Source organism: Zophobas morio, unplaced genomic scaffold (genome assembly GCF_036711695.1).
Source record: "Zophobas morio isolate AGI-343-1 ecotype UQ-CSIRO unplaced genomic scaffold, CSIRO_AGI_Zmor_V1 ptg000024l, whole genome shotgun sequence".
NCBI classification, from domain to species: Eukaryota; Metazoa; Arthropoda; class Insecta; order Coleoptera; family Tenebrionidae; genus Zophobas; species Zophobas morio.
The window spans coordinates 20348155-20363962 of NW_026972129.1; the positions used below are offsets into that span (position 1 = coordinate 20348155).

At 32.5% G+C, this 15808-nt stretch overlaps 1 protein-coding gene across 3 annotated transcripts in view; it reads left to right on the top strand.

Annotated features, from left to right (window-relative positions):
• LOC135135110 (sex peptide receptor) overlaps positions 1 to 15808 on the top strand; it is a 333985-nt gene that overhangs the window by 138355 nt on the left and 179822 nt on the right. Inside the window, exon 1 of one of the 3 annotated variants that reach the window (XM_064064098.1) lies at positions 2340 to 2655. The exons of the other annotated variants lie outside the window; for them this stretch is intronic. The gene's annotated coding sequence lies outside the window, so the exon portion shown is untranslated. Of the gene's footprint in view, positions 1 to 2339; positions 2656 to 15808 lie in introns of those variants that run through there. 3 annotated transcript variants of the gene reach the window in all.

Genomic DNA, 15808 nt, shown 5'->3' on the forward strand with positions numbered 1-15808 from the left:
GAAACTTTTGAACCTCTTTGACACGAAAAAAAAAATTATTTTTTTTTTTGAATCACCCTATTCTATACTTGTGTCGTACGAAACCGCTTTGAGTTTTTTCCCTAAACGTCCAATTTTGCAAAAACAAAATAGAAAATGTTACTTATAAATATATGGTTATAAATATAACGCTTTCCCGCTAATATGGTGGTGATGCGCTGTGGCTAGTATTGTCGATGTTGATGACGTGTTCACAAATTTTTTGTTATGCAAAAACTCACTTGAAACCCCCACATAGCATGCTACTTTGTTGCATGTGGCTTGGTATCTGACCGTGCTAATAGTCGAATTCTTTGGATGTATAAACATAAACAGTCGAAGTTAAGCATGTTATTATTACTCAAAGGTCTTTTTTCCCTGTTGGTTATCTACTATAAATATATTTTACATTGTCCGCATTTGTCCCTACTTTATAGAGGTTATCACAATACAAAAATCGTAAAATCAAATAATTTTTGGAAAAAGTGGGATTTGTTGGACTCTACTTCAGGCGCGATGGAAATTCTGTTGAAATATACTTCGGTCAATTCTTGTCATTAGATTTTTCTGTCGGCACTATTGAATAAACTTTGTTTTGATAACTTAATTAAGTCTTCCACAAAAATCAATGTTTGTTTTCATGTGGTCAAGAAAAATTGTAATCGAATTATACTCGTCGGTGCATTTGTGGACTCATCCTTAATTGAGATCATAAATTAAATTTAAAAAAATGATAATTGTTCTCAACTCGATTTATTTTAGACACAGTTTTTACTTCTAACGACGAAAAAAAAATACTTAACAGCGAAAAAAATGACAATATTTAAGAGCTTTAACACTGCCAAGAAAATTTCAATACAGTTAATTTTAATATTACGTAAAAATCCTGGTCCTCGAGGAGTAACAATATCACGTTTATTGTCCTACAAACACCGCAAAAGCACAAAAAATTCTGTCCTGTTGGTCCACCACCTGAACATTATCTAGACAGATGATAATTTCGCACAAATCAATTAGATATTACCAACGTGGTTGTATGTTTTCGTGGGATATTGGGTCAGTTGAGTAAAAAGGACTGTGTGGGCTACTTGTTAAAGTTTCGCTCTACTTTACTGGAGCTTCATCAGGACAATGCATAAATTATAACACTATTGATGGCGGTCACAATCGATGGATTTGAACTTTAATGATGACACCACACATGCATTGTTCTGATGAAGCTCCATTAAAGCAGAGTGAAACGTCGAACAGTAACATAGATAGATGCTTTTGTTTAACTGAGCAGTGACTCCTTGACGAGACTTCCAACGTTAAGAACGTCTTAACTTTGGAAATGTATTCTACTTTTTTTGTAAATACTTATATAAGTAGATGTAGTAGAACTAAAAATCACAATATATAATATATTTTAGTGACACGTAACTTTTATAAAAATTTTATTACATTGTGAAATTTTGATCTAAAATTTTAGCAGTTATATCATCATGTCAATTTTATGTATCTTTAATGTTAAAGAAAGCATTTCCAAGCTTGAGAAAGATGTTCTTATTTAAATTTAATTTAAAACAGTATTTCAAGATCTTTAAAAAGCAGATGTTTTTCTGAAATATGTATCACCTTTGCAAATTTGCTTACATAATAAGTTGTTGTAAAATATAAAATTAAAAACCGCCGAGAAAAACTCGGAATGATCTTGGCACTTTGCAAGGAAAGCGTTTTTCACAGGTTTCATCCGTGCATTCACAAGCAGTATTCAAATTAGCTTAAAATTTGCCTGCAGGCGACCGTCCTCACCTTATATTGCAGACCACTCGCAAAATAAAAAGAAACCCGAACCCGGAATTATTTATAAACATTCTGAAAAGTCACCGCCTAACGATAAATCAATTTTGGAGCAAATTTCTTTTCTTTATTGTATCGTACTTTGAACCGGGATACTTTTTATACCGAATGTCTTTGACCTGAGGAAATTTTTCGTCATGTTGATTTATGACCGCGACCATCAAAAAACAACTTGCTTATGTCGTGTCTGTCTGGCCGTCGGTGGTGGATGTTTTTGCCGCCGACAAAGCGGCCCTGAAACCACTTCTTTGTTGCTATTGCAAGAAACAAACTTAAATCAACACGCATTAAAATTTAATCCCCTATTGATCTCGTTTTTTACTATTTACACAGCGGAGCCTACGTACAGAAAAGTTCATTCTTCGGTTGCAATCAGGTAAGCAAGCGCTTCGAGCTTTCCACAGCTACAAAGCTCTCGAACATGTCAGTTCCGAAGCGCAAACGCTTCAATTTCTTCCCAACTTTAGTATGTGCCGGTCCCGATAACTGAAAGCAGCTCGGTGCTAGTTTTTCAGTATTTTCACGCTGAATTATTTCTGCAGATGACCTGTTGCATGTTAGTATTTTGTTCCATGGGGGATTTTGTTAGAGGCGGTCGAATTACAAGAGTTAACATGCAACGCTGAGGGCCAGCAGGAAAATACTTATCGATAACTGCTGTGAGAACATTCTGCGAATGTGAGTTGTTCTGGATTCGGACTTTACAAACATCAAATTATTGTGCTTTCATGTGAAAACTATTCATAAACTATTATAAATGGGGCTGATCAACCGGAAGGAGGAAGATCGGTTTATGTAAGTAAATTCTGCTGTTCGGTTTCATTTGGAGAGTCGTTTTAATAGTTGTCTAAGCAAAAACTGTTGTTATTTTTATACCGATTTATTAGTTTCATTTTCTTGATTGTAATACTAAAAAGTTTTAACAATTACAAATTGTACTAAATTATAAAATAAGGATTTTTGTAACAATAATGTTGTTAATTTAATGAAACCTTGAGTACGAAAACATCGATTTCCCATTTCCGTCTGTTTGTCTGTATCTGTCTGTCTGTCCGCCGACCGTCTTTTGTTAGACAGATAATCTCCGAAACTACAGGACCGATTGTTGTCAAATTTTATATGTGCATTATAAATAACATAGTCCTACACGTACAGTTTATGAATCTGTTTGATTTTTTTACCTGAGACATCCAAATTTTTGTTAAAAAAATCAAAATTGTATAATAACATTTTGCTATTTAATTTTGAAACTGCAATATTCTGAAATGTTGCAGACGTTTTAAAGTTATTGTAAGCATGGTAAATTTCAAAATATATGTGGGAATCTATTTTTAATATTCTAAGTAGAAGCTATGAAACTTCGTTAAATGGTTCCTATTACAATAATTCCCTATCTCGTAAACTAAAAACTGCAAATTTGTCACTATTATAACTAAACTCTAGATTCTAGAGTGGCACAATTAGTATGTAGTTTCACCACCCGTGTAAATTATGTAAATTTACCCACAGTCTGACATTGCGCATCATATATAGACAAGGATTTCCACTTAAACATAAACTTATTCAGAGAAGGTACCCTCAGGACGTATTAGTTAAGTCAAAGCGGCATTTCGCTGATATCCTTCTATTACCAGACAATTTAAATGTGCTTTCCAGAATCCGTAATCAAAAACAGGCCTGTGTAGCACATTTTATGCGAAAGAAGTCGGCACCTTTTTAATTGATTTGTTTGTTCTTGTATAAAAGAACCCACACTGTGTGAGGAATATGAAAGTTTTATAGCACGTTCTTAACTTCGTTTATCTCAGTTTTATATCTTTATGTTGTATTTTTATATGATTTGGTAAAGTTCGTAACGATATTAAAGTGCCAGACTTGTAAAAAATTGTCAGTTATTTTGTTAGGGGAAAAATAAATTTCTGGGGAAAATATTTTATTAAAAAATTCAATTTATCCACCATCTGCAACCAGGTAGAATACGGATCATTTTCAGTTCTTGTTTATGTCCTTTTGTGAAAAAATTTCGTTTAGTACTAATTTATTGCTGCTCGAGGCCACATTTGGTCGTAACAGTAATCCCGTGAAAATAAAAACTGCAGCAAAGAGCTCTAGTTCCCATCACAATTCTGCCTTGTCGAACGTTAACATGAAAGAAAAAAATGGTCCTGCAATAAAAAAATTCTTTGATGTAACAATGTACGTATAACAAGGAAGAATTATAAAGCTCCGAATTCTTTAACGAATACATATTGTGTTTTCTTAAAAAGGCCAGACTTTATCTTTTCGTGGAATTTTGTGATTAAAGAAGCACTTAAGCCCTAACATTTCAAAGAACAAAACATTTTTTATACAAAAGAAAAAATCCCTCAAGTGTATGCACACTCAGATTAGGGATAATTTGTGTGGATGAAGTCGGTATTAACAGAAGATTTAAGCAGAGTGGTGAATGATTTCGAATTTTATTTGACATTTCAACGTTTTCTTTGTTCTTTTTTCGGGAATAAATGAAACATTACCAGAGTGATGTTCGTGCATTTTGTACTGTGTAATGTTATGCATCCGACATACATGTTATATCAGAAACCTCACCTTGTCGGGTGTAATTAATTAATACTTGTGTACACTTTTGTGTTGTAGATTAAATAAAAATATAACCACGGCAACAAAACAACAAAGCAATAAAGTTGTTTCAACTCTTCCAAAATATTTACATATTTATACCCTCTGTATACATAATGTTAAAACAAAATTGCATGAAGTTATGGGTTAGTACGTAGTTAGTAATAAATGTGTTTTTGATTAAATTTGTCTGTATAGTATAAGTTATCCAACAATTTTCAATAAAACGGTTTTCACGATAAATTCATAATGGATGCATAGTTTAGAAGATAATAAAATTTAACGCAATAGAGTTGAAATTTTCACTTTCTTCGAGACGTTTGTTGTTAACTCAGTGGAATATTTTTATCTGATACTACAAGAAGGTCTAGGATTCTTCCTGAAATTTTCGTCAATCTCTGAATGTTGACTGAAAGTCTTCTTCAGATCGCGTCTATGTTCCTTATGACATGGTACAGTGACAAAGTTTATTTTAAACATTTAGTTTTTCTTGGGTACTGTTACTACACAAATCGTTATAACGAAAATTCCTGAGCAGATAGCATTTAGAAAATTATCTACTAGAGGTTTTGGCTTAAAATATTCAGTTGTTGTTCTGTGATTAAAAAAGTTCTTTATTTTTCAAATTACGATGGAACGTTACGTTGTTTCAATTTTCTTGGAATTTTTTGGCAATTGAAGGATTCTTAAAATTATTTTTTTTCAAAATCAGTGTTAAAACATTTCGTAGAGAGATAAAACATGTACACGCTCTGCTGTGGTATATATGAGATTAAATTTTCATATACAGAGTTTTTATAAAAATGTTTTAATTATTACAATTTTCAAATATTTCAGTTTTTTCAAATAGATTATTTTATTTTTTATTCTTTTTCTTTTTCGCTGAGTATATAATTAAAATTTATAGTTTTTAAGGGACACACACCCATATTAGAAGAATGGGGACAAAAATGGAGTAAGATACAATAATAAAATAGAGGGTGTTCCATTTGAAAAGCTATTTGAAAATTGTAGTGTTTTATTTTTTTATGAACACTCTGTATATTAAAATCTGATTTAGTTGGTACCACAACACACGTACCACGTATCTTTGTTTATTCTTCTACAAAATATTGTAAGACACATTTTAAAAACAAGCCTTTTAGATTTTTTGTGAAGCCTTCCATTACCAAAAAAAATTGTTGAAATTTATTTCGACAAAACTTCCCTCGCTCCTTAAATAAATCCTGCTTCTTTGAATAATTATAAAATTTGAAAAGTGTGAACGATAGAAAATATATTTAACGAAAAATTAACTCTTGGAGATATCACTTATACACAACACGCAGCAAATATTGCAGAAAATTTTTGTAAAATAATTGTGATTAAAAATTCGTAAACTACAAGTGTATTACTATCATAGCATGATTTTATCAAATTAAAAATATATTTATTGTTAAAAATTTTGAGAAAGTGGCATCAGGGTTTTGGTGGGGATGATTAGACAAATTTTGGTTAGCATTTAACCATCTACATGATATTCCTAATATACGAGGGCTGTCCGGCGGAAATTGAGCCTCGTGTAGAAGATGGGTGTTTGAAAAAAAAACTTCGACTGTATGTATACTAGGGTGATTCAAAAAAAAAAATATATTTTTTTTTTCGTGCAAAGAGGTTCAAAAGTTTCTTTTCAACGTAAAAAAATACCAGTTAAAATTTGAGCTCTTAATATTAATATTAAGACCGTCCGCATCGCGTTTTTCTATTTCCCATAAGAATAACATGGGAAAATTTTTGTTTGCACCTTCTGATTTTTATTGCTAGCCCGTCGTGTGTCGTGAAAAAAATTCAATCACATATTTTTATAGAGAATTGAACGCTCTACAAAAAGTGTCTCCTATGATTGTGCGAGAAACCTGATAGTTGAAGAGTTATTTTAGGCTAAAGTTAAATTTATCCAAATTTTGACGTTTTTGATGCATTACAATAAATTTGATGGTCTTATTGGAATAAATCACCACAAAAATTTATACACATTTTAAATTTAGTTTTTTAAACAGTAATTGTTTATAATTTTATGCTATAATAAGGCCAGTAAAACTCTTTCCGAACATTTTCAGCATCAGTGGGTTAAAAAATCATAGTCAGGTTTCTCGCAAAATCATAGGAGACACTTTTTGTAGAGCGTTCAATTCTTTATAAAAATATGTGATTGAATTTTTTTCACGACACACGACGGGCTAGCAATAAAAATCAGAAGGTGCAAACAAAAATTTTCCCATGTTATTCTTATGGGAAATAGAAAAACGCGATGCGGACGGTCTTAATATTAATATTAAGAGCTCAACTTTTAACTGGTATTTTTTTACGTTGAAAAGAAACTTTTGAACCTCTTTGACACGAAAAAAAAAATTATTTTTTTTTTTGAATCACCCTAATGTATACACATGATTTTATCAAATTAAAAATATATTTATTGTTAAAAATTTTGAGAAAGTGGAATCAGGGTTTTGGTGGGGATGATTAGACAAATTTTGGTTAGCATTTAACCATCTACATGATATTCCTAATATACGTATATACAAAATTTGACAACAATCGGTTCGGCAGTTTCGGAGATTACGTGTCTAATAAAACTGGATACAGGCACTAGACAGACAGACAGACAGACAGACAGACAGACAGACAGATAGACAGACAGACGAAACGGGAGACTACTTGAGAAAATTGGAATAACGTGGCAAAGTAAACTGTGGTTGTAATGGCCAATCAAAATATGTTAAGATATACAGGGTGTTTCATTAAAAAACTAAGTTGTGTGTTACGCCATAGAAATAGAACACTCTGTATTATAGTTAAAAGTAATTGTACAGATATCGAGAACCGCGCGCTTAGTAATTTACCCTGTAGACAAATAATCTCCGAAACTACTGTACGGATTGTTGTCAAATTTTATAGATATTTTAGGAATGTTGTGTAGATGGTAAAAGGCTAATTAAATTTTGTCTGGCCATCACTACCGACAATCTGATGATCTTATATCCACATTTTGCCTGGTAAATGCTATATAATTTCTATATATAAACTCTTGTTCAAAATTATCATACTACTACGGAAATCCGTCAACAATCTGAATTGTTGTAACTATTATTCAACAGCAATTGTTGGAGAGAGTGCAGTGAATTCGTTTGTTGGAAATAAATAACGGAAATTAAACTTACGCAAAAATGGTACAACTAAGCACAAACAAAAATTATTAAGAACAAAAAAACTCAAATTTTTAAGAATCTAATGGCGTCTAGGACCACCATCTAGCTTTTAATACAACTTGAAAACAGTTTGTTACACCAACAATGCATAAAAATTGCTAAAGTTTATACATAATTACAGGTCTTTGCAGCAAAATTTCGTTATTTTATTAAGGATGAAAAATTAAATGTAGCCGAAAACTTTGTGGTGCGACAATTTTGAACAAGAATTTATTATATGAAAAATCATATTTGTGTACAGCTGCAAATATTTGTAACAGACTACCCACTGAACTGAACTGAACTGAACTAAACTGAACTGAACTAAACTGAACGGAACTGAACGGAGTTGGTAATTATAATACTTAAAAAAAACTGAGGTAAAGTAGTCCAAGAGCTATAAGGTTATATGACCATCATAAAAATAATTGACCGCAAATAAATACTCCCTTTGTGGGAGTAACCTTACCGGTTGGCAATAAATCGTCTCCGAAACATTTCTTGCTTAGATTTAGATATTTAGTGAAAGCCGCCCCTGAACTAAACTACAAGAAGTGGACACGTTATTTACGACCCTAAAACCTATTCTATTGTAAATAACTTAACTTCAACACAATGGGATAATTTTCTGATGGCCATATAACCTTATAGCCCTTGGAATACTATATGTATTTTCTGCTTGATAAGTGTATTTATTCAGTACTTGAACTGTTAAATTTTTAAATGTTTATGTTAAATTGTTTATCTGCTATATGTTTTCTAAGACGTTTACCTTCTCGTGATGTACCTATACAATCTTTGTCTTGTCTTACATGGTAAATTAATTTATCCTTAAAATATATGCTCCTGTCCTTGTGGTTTATAAATCCGCCTTGATTTTACACCTTGGCCATCTAGATTTTCGTAAAACAAAGTCAAAAAAATTTCCAGTTAACCTAAAAAACTGCATTAACGTTATGAAGTCTCGGAAATCGGTAAACAAAATTTATCTTTTTATCTCCCCCCCAAAACATTATGACGTGATCTCGAATTTTGTTAAGCAAAAAAGACCCACTTGAAATGTATGTAAAAGATTTTTCCGGAAAGCGTCAAACAAACAACATTACTTGACTCGGAGCTTTAAAATACTCGACACAAAGTGCCTCGTATTTCAATTTAGCTGGTCTTCAGTAATGTGAGATTTTCCTGACTGTTTTGTAAATAACTACCAACTTACAGGTGTTATCATAAAAAATAATCAAATTTCATAATTTTTAGAATAAGTTCTGTCTAATATTTTAGGCCAGTTTTTTATAAACATGTTACCAAAGCATGTGCAAGCAAGATTACAACGCAAACCATATTTGTTAATTAAAATTTATTTAATAATTAATTATGTGACGTCATCAATTTTTTGGGAGAATGGTGGATGATTGCAAAATTTTGTTAATGGTGTAAAAATTCTCAATTATTTTTGTAGAATCCCTCTATGTTAATTCTGCATAGACGTCATCAATTTTTAGTGTCAATAAATGTACTAACTTTGATACGAAAAATATAAAACTGATCACAACACTAATTGCTCTTTCTAGAATTTCAGGAAAATGAGATAAACATTTTAGATTTAATCAATATAATATATTGCTCCACCGTTTCCAAAATGTAGGTCAACTTTCCTCGTCAACCATACGGTTTGAATTAATGCAACAAAACAGAATTTGTAACTAAACATGAAATAAGTGAATAACTGCTAATAGAGTATTTATTTATACAAAAGAACTGTCAAAAACAGTCTTATGTCGCTTATTTTTGTCCATCTGGTATTGTTAATTGAAACTAAACTATTTTTAATGCATTTAAGTTCAGAAGGAACAGATAAACAACACAACAATATTAGTCGTTGGATTCAATTAAAGCCTGCAATTTTGTTGGTGTAACAATGTAATATTTTTATCTATATCTGTAACATAATTCCAACAATTCTACCGAAAACAAAACAAACAAAAAAAAAAGCAGCGATAGCATCTGTAAATGACAGTTTTCGTTGCCCTTTTCAAAATAGTATGCTTTTAAATTGTTTCAAACGTCAAAAAAAGGTTACATATTACATGCATATATGAGTGCAATTTCCTGAAAATAGAAAATTAACGAACTTATTTTTTGTTCTGCCGTACCTGCTGATAAATCATTCATACAAGCTAGCAATCTAAAGTGCATCTTTTTCCACTTTCAAATCTTGATTCAAATTAGTTAAATTTAAAAAGAGTAGGTTTATTAAATACGTGAAATTGAACGAGGGTATTGCTCTCTCTCGGAAAGCAAAAAAAAACACAACACACGGTCGTGTTTAAAATCAAAGGAGCTTTCAAGTGAGATACACTCGACTCCTCGTCAATTTAAACTTTGATAAGAAAAAACACCTTAATATTTAACAACGTACTGTTGTTGCTAAAGAATTTCTCATATATTTCACCAACGTTTTGTTTTTTCAAATGTAGAGTTTCGAAAGCAGACGGAGATAATTTAAAACTTCTATCTTCACCATCTGTACCAAATAATAATTCACTCAATGTGTTATTTTAATAAAAGACCAGTAGTCTACTTGTGGACTATTTGAGTCTTGCGAACAATCACGTTTCAGTGTGATTCTATTAAAACTTCTGAATTTTACCGCCCAGGATGCATTTTAAGAAAACTTACTAGACGTATTATCATCCACGGGGTATAAAGACGCTTCTGTAAACTTTGAAGAAACTGCTTTCAAAACTAACGAAGACTAGATCCGCAGCTACCAGAAATTTAATAAACAGGTGTGTTTTTCCCAACTTTAAAGTTTGACGTCTGTCAGAACAATATAATGTGCAAGACCTTCCTACACATTCAGCATGTGGTGGCTAGAGTTTCCAGTAAGCTAAATATAGGGTATGTTGACAGAGAAGACAACTTGGGCTCCAAAGTTATCAAAACAGAATTGTAAACGAGAATGTAAATGTTTAATATACAAAATGACTTCTCTGGTAGACGGTTATTTAATTTTTTATACCGTCGAAATTCGCGAAAAAGTCTCATCACAGAAAACCTACATAAAAATGTATTGATCTGTCGCAAATATTTGTGAATGTTAATAATTAAAGATTCTTAAAATAACTCTCCGCTGAATTAAAATCTATCAAAATATGTCGGTTTACTTATATTACACAGAGATATTTATAGACCAAAGCAAGAAACTGAGAAATTTATGTTTCACAGTGTTCGAACTGAACAAGAGCGAAAAAGCGCTGACGATGGACAAAAGGTTGGCGGAACGTTTTTGAAAAAAGCTCAAGTACGTGGAGAACAGCGACGAACTCCTTGAAACAAGGTTAAAAAGACATTTAGTCAGAGGAACAGCGAACTTCATTTAAGCACGCGACGCGACGGTTTAGATGACACAGATATATAGGGACATTCACACACTTGCGATTTTGAATTAGTAACATGTTTCGTGTAGGAATTGCATGGAGCTTAATAATGAATCACTCACCTGAATACTTATGCGCTTTGAACACTCTGTGCTGAGATTTTGCACTATCGATCCATCTTGGAATGTCCTTATCTCATCTCGTCGCGAAACAATTCGAGATCAGACTAGGAATTAAAGACACTTCGTCACTCAATACACGGGCTGAATGTTTAAAACCGTCGTTCACGTTTTGGATTTCCTGAAAACTGTGTCATAAAAATGTATTGCTGTTTTTATAAAAATAAATATCCTGTTTCAGTTCAGTAAAACTTTTTATGTTTTCAGTACATCTTCAAGTTGCAATAAAAATAAGACTTGCTGCAGTTTTATTAAAAGTTCAATTTTACAGGAATCAGAGTAAATTGTTGCGGTGTATGTACAGTCTGTCGAGGTACTACAGAATTTAATTTCGTCTGACATTTAGCTGTGTTAACACAGTGAACGTCTTTTTTCGAGTTTGTATAGAATTTAAATGAAGCCTTTTCAACTTTTTTTTGTAATGAGATAATCGATTCATGAGGAAACACTTTACAAGATTAAAAAAAATTATGTAGACGTTTTAGCAACATAATAAAAAATGGTGTATAACCATTCTGTTTTAGATAATGTACAGGGTGTAATGGCAATAGAAGATCCATGTCTACCCTAGCCTAACTGAAAAATTCTTTGAAGCAGATAAATGGATTTGTAAAATGTGTCTTACAGATAATTAATTCGTCTGCAAGTACCCAACAAGCAGAATTTTCAAATTAATGTCTTACTTTAACGAACTTATGAGTCAATTAACTTGTGGAACAGTCACTTGGTAAAGAAATTACCTCTTTAGGACTGACACAAAAATAAGCTAAATGTTGAGTTCGAGAAAAAATTTAATTCACTTAACTGTGGCATTGTAAAACGCTCTGATCGCCTTTCGCTCCACGATAATCCCATTGGTAATGTCACTGGATCTATTGTGGCTTCAGAAATTTGAATGATCAAACTAAGTCTATTAGCTTTGTGGGGGAAAATTATTCTTCCGTACTTGAGAGAATTAAAAATAAATTTCCAAACCTACTAATAGAAATACTTATTCAAGTCTTAATATCTCAGAAATAATGGAGCGCGTGTTTCGTTTTAAAAATATTATTATTTATGACATACAAGGTGAGACGAGTTCTACTGTGTTTACTTATTTCCAAGGTATTGTAACGTTTCTGCTTCAAAAACTTCTCTCTTTATAATTTAAAGGATAGCCAACGAATTGGCAAGAATTCACCAGATAATACCGAAGTCTTCTTAGTGCAAAGGAATTGAAAAATTTGCGATTTCATCTTGGAAAACGAATAAAACACGGTCAAGAAAATTTAGTCATGAAATACTTTAAGGGAGTTGCAACTACTGTGTCAACGAATCGATAGGGTTAAAATCAGGACTTTTCGCAGGCCATGGCAACAATTTTATATTTTCATTGACTTAAAGATATTACCTTACTGAAAAATGAGTTTATTTTTGTAAAACAGAACTATGTGTAGTTTAAGTCTAAGATTTCTTGATAACCTGTGGAGTTCATTCTAGTTCCTAAACTACTGAAGGCTCCCCAAAACATTACAATGCCTCCTCCTGAACTTGCTTATCTAAATATTTTGGTTCCTTTCGTAGATCATCCCAGTAGTAATTTTTTTATTACAAAACATTGTTGTGATGGTCCTGGCAAATAAAAGTGGAAGACCTAACTTTTAAAGCAGTAACAGCATTACCATGCAAGTATGAACTTTGCTAAATAATGTTTATCATCTTTCTATTTATGACTAAACTTCTGTACAGAAGTAAGATGAAGACCAGTCAAGCGAAGTAGCATTAAAAATCGCACCAAACCAGGTGGAAAAATTGTTACGTGTCGTGAACAAGTGTCAACAATGAACATCTGTCAGTAGTTTATTTACTATTTTTAGAGAATTGCAGAAGTAATCAAAATATCATTAGTCGGAAAGTACTTAATTTAAAAAAAAAACAACGCATATTGGATAATGTTTATGAGAAGAAACAAATAGTTTAATTTGATGCTTGTACACAAAACATTAATAAAATAATTCTTCTAAAGACGGGATGATTTTCAGTGCGGCTTGGCTTGACACATCTTCATGACGATCTGTTTCTTCATAAATAGTAGGCTAATAAATATTATTTGACAGAAATGCATACTTTTATGGTAATACTATTAGTGCCTTAAAAGTTAGGTCTGCCACTAGCACTTGCTAAGATACGAGTAATTTTGGCAAATCACATAGCCTCTAAGAAAACAAAGGGTGAGTGGGCGAGGCTAGTACTTTCCAAGATAAGACTGATTTTGGCAGATGATATAACCTCTAAGAAAACAGAGGGTGGGTGGGCGGGGCTAGTACTTCCTAAGATACGAGTGATTTTGGCAAATGATATACTCTATAGCAAAATAGAGAGCGGGTGGACTGGGTTAGTACTTCCTCATATATATGACTGATTTTACTGCGTAAACCATCAAAGAACAAATTTTAGTAGGTATCCAGCTAAATGCGTATAGTTTTGGAAATTTCTTTCTACCCTATAAAATTTTATTAGCAATAACGAGGGGAACAGTAGTACAATAGCAAGAGATATTTACAACTTAAATTTGTCGCGTGCCGGCAATCCCCAAATGGTAGAAAGCAGAATAACAGTAGTAAAGATTGTCCAGAATTATATGAATTTTATGGACTCCCAAAGCTAATTTGTTTTACAGCCCTGTTGTGAATTTTATTGTACTGCTGAAGAGCGGGGTGAACTCAGGTACAGAAAACATCGGCTTTCCCGTGACAGGCTCTTTACCTGTACAATAGAATTGACGCCTGGGCTGTAAAATTAATTAACGTTGGGAGTCCATAAAATTCATATAATTCTGGACAATCTTTACAACTTCCTGCTAAATGTTCTCCGACAAATTCGGATGCACTAGTGTGAGCCACAAATATTTCTTACCATGGTACTACTGTCTGTCTCGTTATTGTCAATAAAATTTTATAGGGTACAATGAAATTTCCAAAATTATACGTAGGTTTTGAAATAATTAGAACACCCATTTACAGACCCCGACACAAATTTTATCTTGCTTTTTGAGGAAGAGCTTTCATGTGTTAAATACACCAAGCCCTCCTACAACTTGTATTTTCCAAAACTGTACTACCCCTCATCGATTGTTTGCATTTCACTTGTCCATTCACTACGTCTGCAAAGACGTTAAAAATGGTTTTTTCTTATATTTTGCGACTCTTATTTGGTTTAGGATATACCTCATAAAATTATATACAGGGTGATTTTTTTAACATGAAACTTTCAAATATCTCAAAAAATAACGTTAATCAAGCATTCCGATGGGAATAGAAAACTATTTCGTCCACATCGTTGTTCCTGGGTTACGCTAAAAGTAATTTATTCGTCAGACATTTACATTTCTACAGGTAACAATTCCCAAGTTATTCGAAATGTGCAGCATGACGACGAATCTCGAGTATTTACATAAAACGTGTATTTTTTATCGCCAATGTATTGCAGAATCGTATGCATAGTTTCGCAACAGAATAAATCGGAAAAATTTGAATTTCGTCGATTCAGAGCCATCTATCACGAGTCGAAAAAAAATGTTTCAGACAAATCATAGGTACGTATCTTTAGCCGTAGACACCTAATCTGCAGTTCTCATTTAAGGTTTCGAAGTTAACCCCAGCCTCACTTACAAGCAGAAGGGGAGGGGGCTAATTAAATTTTGATTCTGGACAGTTTTTCGCAAAGTGTTTATTTTCCGAGATATTTGAAAGTTTCACGTTAAAAAAGTCACCATGAATACTTCATGTTACAAGAGGTTGACCCTGCATTTACAACCACGTAGATTGAAGAGACACTGTAACTGCATTAGCCAACAATAGGATTTACCGCATCTCCATCCGATTGCTCAATATTATCACAAAATTTTATGAAATAGATCCTGAATCAAATAAGTATACTATGCAATTTTATTGCGTTGGAGCCCACGCAAAATTGTTCTTAGGTGTCCAGGAAAATACGAAGTTTTTTTTATCTGTTGTGAAGACATATTAGGTAGCATTTGTTCTTAAATTAAAAGTTGTTCGTTTAGTTCATGAGGTCAATTTTATATTCTTTCCACACTTGTGTCGTCCACTTCCACTCTGCGTCCCTCTCACAAACTAGTAAGTATATTGTTGACCAGTCTTTTCCTATTTTCCCCTATAGTCTACAACTTAAGGCTTGATCATAATATGCCTCGATTTTGGCCTTTTCGGGACCAGTTTTTTATTTTGCTTTGTGCCTTTTACATACTACACTAGAATCTTAATAACTCGTTTAAATTTGAAAACGTAGACAACTTGTAATCGTAGCTCTATCTGATATTTTAAAGTACGTGACAATTTTGTGTCACAAAAACAGTGTCAAAATTTTGTTCAACTACATAAAAAAAAATTCCTTACTCATGAAGTCATTTGTTTCACATCGATTTACGTGTGAAAAGTAATACTTTATAGCACTAGTGTGAAAAGTAAAAAATAAAAAACAGTCCACAGTACCAGTCAAAATTTATCTATTTTTAAATTACCAACAATGTAATTCAGCT